At 42.7% G+C, this 12,274-nt stretch overlaps 1 protein-coding gene across 1 annotated transcript in view; it reads right to left on the bottom strand.

Annotated features, from left to right (window-relative positions):
• The window catches only part of PHEX (phosphate regulating endopeptidase homolog X-linked), a 184,643-nt gene that overhangs the window by 145,413 nt on the left and 26,956 nt on the right, over nt 1-12,274 (bottom strand). The window lies entirely within an intron of this gene.

Genomic DNA, 12,274 nt, shown 5'->3' with positions numbered 1-12,274 from the left:
ATCTTGGAGTTACACATTTGATTAAGTTGCATTACATTAAGAAAATGAAAGATTGCACAAGAACATTTAAAAGGAAAAGCCAGGGCATCTTTCTGGTGCACTCTCATTTTCTTATTATAATGCAACTTTTCAGTGGTTAAAGGCAGAACTCTCAGGTCACTGAATGTGAGTAGTTTCACCTCAGCATGAGTTAGCCATTATTCTTCTACACCATGACCAGCTTTTCATTTCATGGCCATTGCCATTTCCAGTAATTGCCCATAACTGTCCCAGATGCAAACCCTATGCAAGAGAGTGGGGGCACAGGGAGGGTGAGAAGTGCCTCTAAGCACTAGAGGTAGGGATTCTGAGAGTTCTCAAGGGAGAGGAGGGCATGGAAGTTTTACCTACACCAGGGACTCAAAAACAGCCACAGCATGGTCTCTCCACCTAGCTGTGCCTACTAAAGCAGCAGCACAGTGTCCATGCACTTGGCTTCTGCTGCAAGAGCAACGCAATGAGGCTGCTTCTGCTACCAGGATGCAGACACTGCAGGGGTGTGGGCATATTTCTGGCTCTCCTATGAAGTTGGTGGTCAGGGCTGGTGCTCTGCTCCCTGCCCTGAATTATGCTACTGCTCTGTCCCCAGTGTTGTCTTGTATAAAAAGGGCAAAAAAGTGAAGCATGCATGTGACAAGCAATTCTGTCCTTGAGGAACAGGTTTTAGATTACTCAGAGACGGTACCCAAAACCAAGCCCCAACACACTGACAAAGGGATGCTATCCTCAACATGAGCTAAGGAAGCTTGGCACCACCAGGGGCAGATCCAGATTGGGCACAGTGGTACAGCTGCACCCCACTTTTGGACTTGAACCCACCATGGGAGCCTCTAGGTCCAAAACCAGGTAAGAATCCCCCCTCCCTTCCCTGAAAATTTTCCCAAAATTATTTCAGGACAGGATTTCCAGAAGCACTGATTTCGTGCTCCTGATTTATCAATATCATAGTCTGACATGTATTTACCAGTGTACCCATTTTTAACAGAACCATGAATGTTTTACATATGTAATTCAAAGGAAACAGTAACTCAGATCTAAATAAGGTTAGGAAGAGAAATATTGTGCCCTGTTAAATCTAATGCAGTCATTTCTGTTTCTTGCGACTGAGTTGCAACAGCCATGAAGTGTTGAGGCTAATAAAAGTGGATAGCAAAAGCCCAGGAGAGAAGAGGAGAATAAGATACAATAAAATAAAACCAACTGTAAAACTGCACTAGCATTAAATCCTATTAAAATCAGACTTGATGCTTTCCACTGAATCACTTCTTTACAGTATAAAATAAAGATGTAATACTCATTACATTACTGCAAGAATAATTTGGAGCGATACACTTCCACTTTGGTTGGGAAAATATTGGGTTTTGCAGGACAAATTCTGGATTCTAACCCTGTGAAACAGAGAAAGCCCAGTGTACAAACAGGGGAAACTTAGCAAAGATGGTCAAACTCTGCATTTGGACCCTCAGCTTGGTTCTAGGAGAAGATTAAAGACTTTACCAAGGTCACCGAAAGTCAAAGTTGAGATCCAGATCTGAACTGCCTCAGTGTTTCAGGGGCTCAAATCTGGTGCTGTAATTCAAGCCTCCGCATGCTTTTGCCATACTCAGGTGCAAACATCAGAATGTGGATTTGGATAATCTCCTCTGATTTAAATTTCCATGTAGGAAAACTTCTTCTTGCATTTGTGTATTCAAGTAATAGAATTTTCTTTGATATCACATTCTTGATTACCTGGGGGTACATCCACATGTAGTCCCTGCTGTAGCTGCTGCCCTCATAGACATTCTTGACCTAGTTTTACACTTGTTGACCTGGGTACTGATAGCATCGTAGCTATGGTACTGGTCACTTAACATGGGCTGGAAAAGTCACCTGAGGAAGCTGAGCAACTGTTTGATTGGTTAGACTGTACTGGACTCTGTGCTGCTACAGCTGTACTGTACTCCCTCTGAAGGACTTCTGGTGGAGAGAAGCAAAAATAAATGTAAATCCCCTAGAAAACAGCATAGCGTGCATCTCCTCCATACTGTGCTGCAGCAACTCTGAGAATAAAATGGCTCCTGAACTCTCCACACAGGACGAATACTTATAGGTATCGATGTGCAACATGGAAGATCTGTGTGTATGTAGACCTCCTGCCTTCCTTTAGTTTAAATGGCATTCATGGATCAAACTTTAGTTCACCCATTCCTTAGTCATTTCAGCATCATTTATCCTTTGTCTATTTTCACCTCTCCTCTCATACCTCTCAAGTCCCAATTTCTTTTCTCACCTACCCCTGCCCTTCAACTCTATCCATATCTAAGACTTATGATCTTTCTTGTCACTCCAAGGCATAACAAGCAGTTTTTGTGCCATGGGCACACACACTGTCTCTTTACTGGCCCATGCGGGGAGTACATGATCTCCGACAGTCAGTCACCTTGACCGCTGCTCCCAGGTCCAAGCACCCAGCTCAGGAGAGTAGAGGGAACGGAACAGCAAAAAAAACTGGACATTTGCTCTTATTTTAAAAACCCACCCGGACACAGCACAGGGGGCCAAAAAAAGAAGACATGCCTGGGAAAAGCCAGATGTGTGTTAACCCTAGCTGGCAGCAGCTGTGGCAGACAGGCCTACAGCAACAATAGCCACCATTCTTGCACCCTCTCAAAATTGGGGACTGGACCTAGTGCCCTAGTCACCTACCACTGGTTACACTACTACTGTCACTTTCAAGCTTTGAAACTAAATCAGCAACCACAGCAAATTGGGATACAGGTTGGGCTACAGGCTACTCATTTCAGATCTTCTCCTCCCTTTCTCTGCCTCCCATCCTAGGAATTGCCTCAGGTGGTACATTCAGGCTAGGGACAGAAGTTACACATAAACTGGTTTAAGTGATCAGAAACTGGTTTAAACCTGTAACAGAACACACGTTCAGTACACATAAACCAGTTTCAAAATGGCTGAAACTGGTTTAAGATAAACCTTATTGCATGTAAGCAAGGAGATTGAAAAGCTCAGTATCATCAACGGATGAATGCACTGCACACCCCCACTTTGCCTCAGAGTGCTAGCCGGGGCCTGGGGTCTGACAACACTCCTGCCCTTTGAGCAGCAAGCCGGGAGAAGCCTGGACTTTGCAGGCAAGGTGGGGGTTTACACTCACAGGCATATTGGGGGTTTACACCCCTCCCTAATCAGAGCATCCTGCCGGGGTCTGGCCACCCCTCAGCTCAGTACTGTGGAAGGAAGGGGAGGGCTGCTCTAGCATTCCCCAGCTTCTAGCTTGAGCCACTACAGGCATGTCCCTGCATTTCCTCAGTCCAGAAGAAATGTCTAAGCACCTGCAAACCGATTCAACCTACACAGGTTAGACTAACCTGCAAAGATTGAATCAATTCAGGCTCAGGCTTTTTGAATGCCTGCCCCTAGCCCCAGAGGCTGACACTCGCCACTGAGGCTTTTTGTTGTGTCTGCAGGGTGGCTAAGGGAGCTTTGCCTAGAGAACAGCTTTACTTTTTCACATCTGTTTCCATTACCTTTGGAGGCTGAAGAAGCTGTGATCTCATACAGAGAATGATCCAAGACCAAGGGTAATTGTAATAAGTAACAGAGAAGACACTTTGTCTCAGTCTCCTGGAGACTGTACATTTATTCTTTTTTTCTTTTTTCCCCCATAAGCTAAAATAAAAATAATTTGGAGAAAGAATATTGTTGTTCTCTAAATTTTATCATCAGCATCATGCGTGTAAAGAAGAGTAACAGTAAGAGCTGGATAAATTCAGATGAGGGCAGATTTTAGGGGGCTCAGAATCCAGTTTTCAAATGCTCAGCATGGACATTAAGGCCAAATTTCTAAAACTGCTCAACTAGGCACCTCACGTATGCTGCAGATGGCAGTCATGATAAATACCTACAGCCACATCCTCAAGAGTTCAGTACCCAATATACAGATGGCTTTTGAAAACCTAATACCATAGGTTTGGTGCTTAAACGTGACCCAAACTGTTCTAAAAATATCTGTGGAAACAATAAAAGTATATGTTTATAACCTTCAGGTTAACCTTTCTCCTATAGTCCCCCCAGGCCAACAGGGGCTTAGGGCCCCAAAGATAACCAATTTCAGTTCACAAGAGGAAAGATAAGCCTTGGTTCATTCATTTATTGATTTGGGCAGTTAATTCATTTGAACAATTAACTTTATTAACAAAAAAGGGATATGACAGAGCTCTTGAGTATAGTTCTGTTCTTCAGTTGCATTCATGCAACCTCTCTGAGTTAAAAGGCCTAACTGAAAGCGAAAGTTGGCCCATATTTTGCATGGAAAAGTCCTGGAGGGTGTCCTGTGGACAGTACAGCTCTAACTAAACCTCTTGATACCTGACAAGGCCATAAACTAAAATATGAACAGGAACAGTCCTCCATGGGATGAATTGTAGGTTCTCAAATATCACTGTTATATGAATAAAAAACCCTGAGAGAAAGGCAGACAGAACCAGTCAACCACAAAATTTCTCCCTTGAAAAAACTACTCTTACTAAATTCTATTGAGACAATGCCTTTTTAGAATAAGAGAGCTAAAAAAAGCAAACTTTCTGAGGTTTACTACTCCTATAGTAAATAGCAATCATCTACTGTTAAGAGTACAGCTCAGTCTACAATATAAGTTTTGCTGACTTTTTTTGTTTGTTTGTTTTTAATACTATTCTAACCCTGCTTTAAGAATAGCTTTGTTGTTAAATGCTACCTTTAATCTTACTCACTATTTCTGCGCCTCGTTGATTTTCCAGCCTACCGTCTTACACAGCTTCGCTTTGTTTTTCAGGCAACTTACTTTATTTACTGAACTGAGATATCTCTTCCCTCCCCCCAAACCCTTATTTGTAGTATCTTTAAATGAATCTGTTGTATGCTCAGGTTTGGGGAAAAGCATAAAATCAGTCCGTATTCCATTTTTACTCAGATTAAAAATATTGATTCAAATGACTAAAGTCATGGTCTATGGACTTTGAAAATGTTATGCCATAAGACTATTTACTATACATGGTAAATCCTTCAGACAGAGAGATCAACCAAGCATTTGATTAACCCAGCTATTTAATGTACTCAACAGAATATAAGAAGGCATTTTTTACTCTTCTGAAAATCTTCCAAAAAACACATAGGCAAAGAGTATTTATGTTAATAAAGACAGCACTGTTTTTGTTTTGTTTTTTATTTTCTCCTGACATTTATAATAAGTAGGAATTGCAAATTTAAATAACTGGAAAGTGACATTTGATAATAACTTGAAATGTATTACATGTGTTGTACCTTTCACGAAGGAAAGAAAAAGGAAACATATTTGTGAATACACCAGTTAGAAGACAAACAAATACCATAATCATCATAATGGGTGAAGTAGAAAAACCCAATAGAATGAGACTATATCCTAGGGAACAGTGACTGTAAAGGAAACTGAAAGATGAAGGTGGACCAGAAATTAAACATGAGCTCCCTTTGCAGTGATGTAGCAGAAAGTGCTATCCCAGAACCTATGAACAGGTGAGTAGTGGACATTAATCTCTCTAGGGGGCATGGGTCAGACACAGTATATATATTCTGATGTCTTTATTTTTAAAATGATGTTGTTAAGCTAGAGAAAGTTCAAAAAATGCCACAAAAATAATCCAAGGGCTAATAAAAAGCCTTATACAGTGAGCAACCCAATGGGCTCAATCTATTTTGTTTATTATAAAGGAGATTGAGGAATGACTGGATTACAATCTGTAAATACCTTCCCAATGAAAAAAATGCCTGATATGAAAAGGCTATTTTAGAGAGGAGAAAGGGCCAATGGCCGGAAGATAAAGCCAAACAAATTTAAATCAGAAATGAACCCTTTCTTTCTCTCTTCCTTTTTCCTAAGAAGAAAGATAAACTCTGAAACACACTACTAAGAGAAAAATGAATTTGTAGAGGTATTCAGATCAAGACTGGACACAATTCTGGAAGATTTCTATAGCCAAACACAAGTTATTGGGCTATATATGGGAGTAACTGGATGAAAGGCAATGGCCTGTAACACAGAGAAGGTTAAACTAGGTTAAACAGAAGGTTAAACTAATCCTTTTGGCATTAAAGTCTACACACATATTATTAATATTATTATGAGGCACTTCATAGATGTTAAATTTACAATATGTACAACCTTATCCACATTTATGGATAAGAAATTGCACCATAAAAGACAAATTCTCGCTTACCTTACTTACTCATTGATTTAAATGCTATTCTTTGTCAAAAAGCAAGCAAAAAACAGATGACCTTAAAAAGATTCATATCCCTAGACAACTCTAACTTTGCCCAATATTGTGGACAACCACCACCTGAAAGAATAAAGAGTAAAATGCTGTTCTTGTAACTAACAGCAGTTTAGGTTTTATCTAGTCACATCCATCCCCAGGTTAACAGCTGCATTCCCTCACTGCAAATTTATATGTTAATCTCTCCATTAATCAATCCTAAAACTTGTATCATACATTAAAGAAGCAACCTAATGCAAACTTAGTTCTGTCTCCATGTGTGTATGATTATAAGCTAATCTCATGCCACAATTTCTTCCCTCTTTACCAGTAGTGCAACTAAAGGGAAAGGGACTGTGACTGGGGCAGCAGCCCCAGACTGCCCAGGCTGGTTAGGGGGCGAGAGAGGGGCACAAAAATAGCAACCAGTACAAATGCCAGCAGTCTGTCAGCCCATACACCATTGCTGCCCAGGACACAAAGCTGCCCTGTTTTGCCTCTGCTCTTCTCTGTACTGGATATATAAACCCAAGTTTATTAAAATGCAAGGTGGATTCTTGTGCAATAATACACTGGCTAGGATTAAAAGACCAAGACAACTTAAAAAAAGTAACGCCCCCCTCAAATCCCAAGGCCTTTTGTTATGGAAGTCATAGCTTGATAAACACACAGCTTTAAGTTACAGTAATTAAGATTTACGGTACCATATTCCAGGGAGGCTTATTTCAAAGTGGTTTGGAGATCAGCTGACATTCATATAGTATCAGCTATCCGCTTCCACTTTTCAGGGAGCTCCCACAAGGCTTGGAAGCAAAAGACAGAGGACTGACATCTGGAAGGTTAACAAAATGCTCTATCATCTCAAAATAAAAATGCCAACCACAAACATTTAAAATTAGACACAACATTGTTACTGTGACTTTACCAGTGGTTTCCTCTGTTATTTTCTGCCAGAAAGTGAGATTAGTAAGCTGAATTCCACACAGCGGGCACATCTACGAGAGACGCTACGTCGCTGTCAGTCAAGTGATGTAGCATCGGCAGGCACTAACCGTGATGCCGCTGCCACTACACCATAGCAGCAAGCTACTGTGCAATAAGCTTGTTACTACTGAGCAGTAGGGCTGAAAATGACCTGTGCGCCGCCAGGACCGCAGAGTACCAGCAAGTACTGCACAGTCATTTAGTATTTGCTAAAGGGGCACATATAGACGTGCCCAGTGTGACGCAATAGGTAACACTACTTCTGCAAAAAAGAAAACCTGAAATATAGATTCTGAAAGGAGGGAACCAAATTTAATGTCTATGTTTTCCTTACGACTTAGGAACAAAGCAGCAATTGCTCCTTTTGTCACTTTATTCTGTATGGTGATCTTGCAAAACTTCCTCCAAATCACATCTCACTCTAACAGTCAATCAGCTTCATCCTGGGTAACAGAATTTACCCGTTAGCTCTCTTCTAGTAGATTGTATTGACTCCCAAACTCTCAAAAGCTAAATATTTTTCGTCGGTTTGGTCATACAGCATCAGATCCAGCAATGGAGCTACATCTGTTTATAGCTGTGGTAAATTAAGCCATTGTAATATCACCAGAAGGGCACATCTGTGGCCCCAAACCCACAAATAGAACTGAATAAGTGATACTTTGCATCCAGGGAGAGATCCAGAGGGGTGCAGTGGCACAGTTGCACACCCCTTCCTGACCACAGGGCAGATACAGCAGCTGAGGCCTTTTTAAGTTCTGGAAAAAGATAAGAATTCTCCCCTTCTTTTTCACTCCATGCTCAGAGACACATCCTCTCCCCTCCCTCCCCTCCTGCCTTTCCCCATCTGCCACTACTGTTCCTGTTGTCCCAGGGGAGAAGGGAGCTCCAGAGCCACTCCAGCTGGGCTGTGTGGAGGCTGGGCTCAGCCTGGGACGGCAGTGGTGGGTAGTTGGCTTCCTACTCCCTGCCTGGGGGGACCATGGCTCCTCATGGCTCTTATTGCAAGTTTGGGTCTTACATTTGATAGGTTTATAGCTTAGGATTAGATTTTTTTTAAATTGACTCAACTGTATGCAAGCCTCTTCCTAAGCAAAAACAAATATTTCAGTCTATGGAATCCCACATGTAGCTCTTTTTTCATATCTATCTAACCTAATATAGCTTTCACATTTTATAGTTTTTCATTTATTCCATTATCTCTTAGAAAAAAAAACCCAACAACTATGAAACCTTCCCCTAGTGTCAAACTGTTGAGTCTACCCATTTTTCCCTGTTAAAAAATTGTATACGGCAATATTATTTCTGGAACCTCACCGAGATTTGGACTAAATTTATTTCTCCTCCACCCACGCACCATACCATCAACTCCGTTAGTCACTCCCCTTTGTTCATCTCCTTGGCTCTAGTTTAGGTGTCCAGATGTCTAATGCATGCAGTCTATGACTCCCACTCTCACCCAAGGTGAACTCTATAAGGTTGTTTTTTATATGCAATGTTACCTGTATGATTCCAAAAGAAGAAAACATACTGTTTGTGTAAGTTGGACGCCCTCAGCTTTAATTTAGCTAATTTAGTTAAACCTATTACAAATTTAGCTGTGTACTGAAATTAAGCATAAGACATGTTCTCCTTAAAAAAATAAACATTATACAGAGATGGTGACTGTTTAGAATGGACTGATTTTTTTACCCTATAACTTCAGTGGTTACAATATTGCTAACTTTGGCAGTTCTCCTACAGAAATAAAAATGAGAAGAAATTATTGTTTCCTTTGGGATATATCATGCTTCATATATTTAGTTTTTAATTACATGATCATTCAGATATCAATTTAGCAATATAAGTGTGCAAAGTCTGAATTTGTGTGCTAACATTAACCTTATCCAAAAAATAAAGATGCGTATTTTTAATGTATAGTATTAAGGCATTTACTAAAAAAAAAAAAAAAAAAATCAAAATGAACAATGGCTTGTTATGTTATCAAACCAAAATAATGGCCCTAGCAGAAGCACTTACATCGTGGCGTTGTCAGAGTCTAACAAATCTGTTGATGACAGGTATTTAGCAGAATTTATAATCTCAGACAAGACATGAGAAGGAGATGGAGGAGGAGATGGAGATGCCAAAACAAAACAAATGGTATGGGATACTTTCTGAAGATTAGTCATTTTTTTGGATTAATAATGGAAGGTAGCTCTGAAATTTTGATTTGCGTGTGAGTGTTCATGGGAAGAGTTCACATAGCTGTACATGGAAGACCCAAGATCAAATTTATTCTTTGCCTGACTCAGTACATGGATTTGGCCCAAGCTCTGTCACCTCTCAGGAAAGTACCCTAGCTATAAGCATACGTATTCTGAGTATTCAGGCATGGCTTTCTCCCAGTTGGAGCTGTTTCATTTCTCATAAAATACTGAAATATTCTTTGGAGAAGGAACTGGAACCCTCTGTGTCATGTCCCAGGTGAGTGCACTAGACACAGGTGACAGAATCGCTCTCACATTTCTCTAGTTCATTAGTTACACTTTTTTTGCAAAGAGGAACAACATCAACAGGAGAGCTTTACAACAACTCCCTGCAGAATGCCTTTTATCTAAGGGTACGCAGCTTTTATTGCTTCCAATCTGACCCACACTGGTGCTGCCAGAGCCTCACAGCTGCCACTGCCACTCTCCCCCTGCAGTGTTGTCACCACTATCTCCCATTCAGGTACAGGCATCAAGTATGTGGGGGGACCAAGGGCCCTGCACCAGCTCAGGAAGAGGGTGGGGTGACCTCATGTCCCTAACTGAATGGGACAGTCCCAAAATGGGAACATCAAGTCCCGGTCCTGGGCTGCATGACTCCAGGACAGCATTTGTCCTGGATTCCCAACATCATGCAGGGATTCAGGTTTTCTGCTCACCACAGAAAAATGCAGGAAATAGCAGGTTTTCCTTGCAAGCTGGCAGTGTTCCACCCTGCAAGGGGCTGTGGAGATTGGGGCAGAAGAGGTGCCAGGCATTGAAGACACATGCAATCTCCTTGAGATTGGCCATGCACCCCCTGAGAGAAGCACTGGCGGCACTTCCGGGTTGGTGCTGGCACTTCTGCTGGTGGCAGCAATCGGCCGGTGGGAGAGACCCCCCAGTATTAGGAGGCACCAGTTGCCCATGGTGTCAGGTGCATGTGTGTGCACTCACACATGCATGTGGCCAGAAATACAGCCCCAGACAGCGATGGAAAGCAGCTCCCCCAGCTGCTTTCAGGTAAGTCTATGGTGGGGAGTGGGCAGAGTGGAGCAGGACCTGAGCCTGGGGCAGGCAGCCGGCCAGGACAGTGCAAGGGACCCAGGGCCAGGGTTGAGAGTGGGACAGAGCCATGGGCCGCTCATCCAGGGGCAGGGTCAGCTGCTGCACACAATCCCAGGGAGGGCGGCATGGGGAGGCACGTGGCACCCAGATGTCTATGCAGGGCAGGGGCAGATGTGAGCTGCCCCCTGCCCACCTGAAAGCAGTGGGAGGCACAACTCTTCACCACCACCACCACCGCTGCTGCTGGGCAGTCAGGGGGCACCTCACCATGGCAGCCTGGCCAGCACAGGGCTTCTGGAAGGGCAGCAGGGTGGGGAGCCCCAAGCCCACAACAGGCAGCCTGTATCCACACCCACCCCTGCCACGGGCTCCCCCCCAGCCATGCTCCCCAGTGAAAATAGAAGTCAGAGCCTATGCATCCAGGTGAAGTCCTACACCATAGAAACAACACCATCGCTCCCTGGCTTCATAGGCTATAGGTTTCCAAATCCTATTCTAGCTTGCTGGTTGAATATGCTCCTGGGAGATGGAAGATGTGGTGCTAGTCCCCACTGTCAGAGGAAATTGAGCTTGAATTTCCCATATTCTGGGTGAATACTATGGCTACTGGACAAACCAAGAACGTCAATCATCACATCCTCCCCCTTTATCTATCCTCCCAAAAGTTTTTCAGAATCAACTATTTCAGTGAGCTAAAACCACATTTTTCAACAAATAAAGTATTCAGAAAAAAAATAAACTTAACCCTGGTGAAAGCCACATCTTTAAATAATCCATATGTATACACACACTTCCTTCCTTTGCAATTTATAATGAAATTCTTAATTTTAACCAAAGCATGTGCCATGCTATCTTTAGCTACCCTATTTTTGATCCAGTCTGTTGTCTACTTTCCACTACGTTGCCTTCTTTCTACCCCCTTTTTAGCACACCCTGTCAGCTACGCCATCGCAAACAATCTCATGAGGAAGGAAGAGGACGGGAACATGACCACAATCTCCTCCATGCCAGTCAGTGAAGATGAGCTGACACCTGGTAATCACAAGCACCCTTCTAAAGCCTGCAAAGCAGTTAGCATTGCAAAAGCTTCCCCTGTGCTCCCAAAGGCACCACAGGCAGAGGTTTAACGCTACACTGTCCAATTAGGGATGAAAAGATATTCCTTCTTCTCCTGCAAAATCAAATTAAAGTAATCCACAGCACTACACCCAACATGACAAGACTCTTTGTATTCTCCCACTCCATTTAGTTCCCAGCCATTCTTGGCTGGCAACAGAATTTTTAGAGTTCTAATTAACTGGATTGTTTCTACCAGTGGAGGCCAACCTTTTTGGCAGGCATGCCACCAATTAGCTCCACATCCTCCCTAAGTGCCACTCCAGTCACCTTCCCCTGCATGATTTCCATACTCTGCTTTCTGCTTCTTGCCCTGTGCTCCCTGACTGATCTCCTGCTCTGCTTTCTGTTCCCTGCCCTATCTGCTGCCTGTCCCTTCCCTGGTCCCAGACACAGAAGTTACCCCTTGTTTACACTCCAGCCACAGTACCTACATAGGCAGGCACTGAAATCACATTTTGAAGACTTTTGTTTGCATCCATGAGGGCTTAAAACATGATTTTAAATAAATCTGTGATCTCCTTTTGTGAATCCAGAAGTCCTACCATAAAAATGGGCTCAGGTTTTTAT

Source organism: Alligator sinensis, unplaced genomic scaffold, assembly GCF_000455745.1.
Source record: "Alligator sinensis unplaced genomic scaffold, ASM45574v1 scaffold926_1, whole genome shotgun sequence".
In the NCBI taxonomy this organism is placed as follows: Eukaryota; Metazoa; Chordata; order Crocodylia; family Alligatoridae; genus Alligator; species Alligator sinensis.
This window is presented reverse-complemented; position numbering and strand designations above follow the sequence as displayed.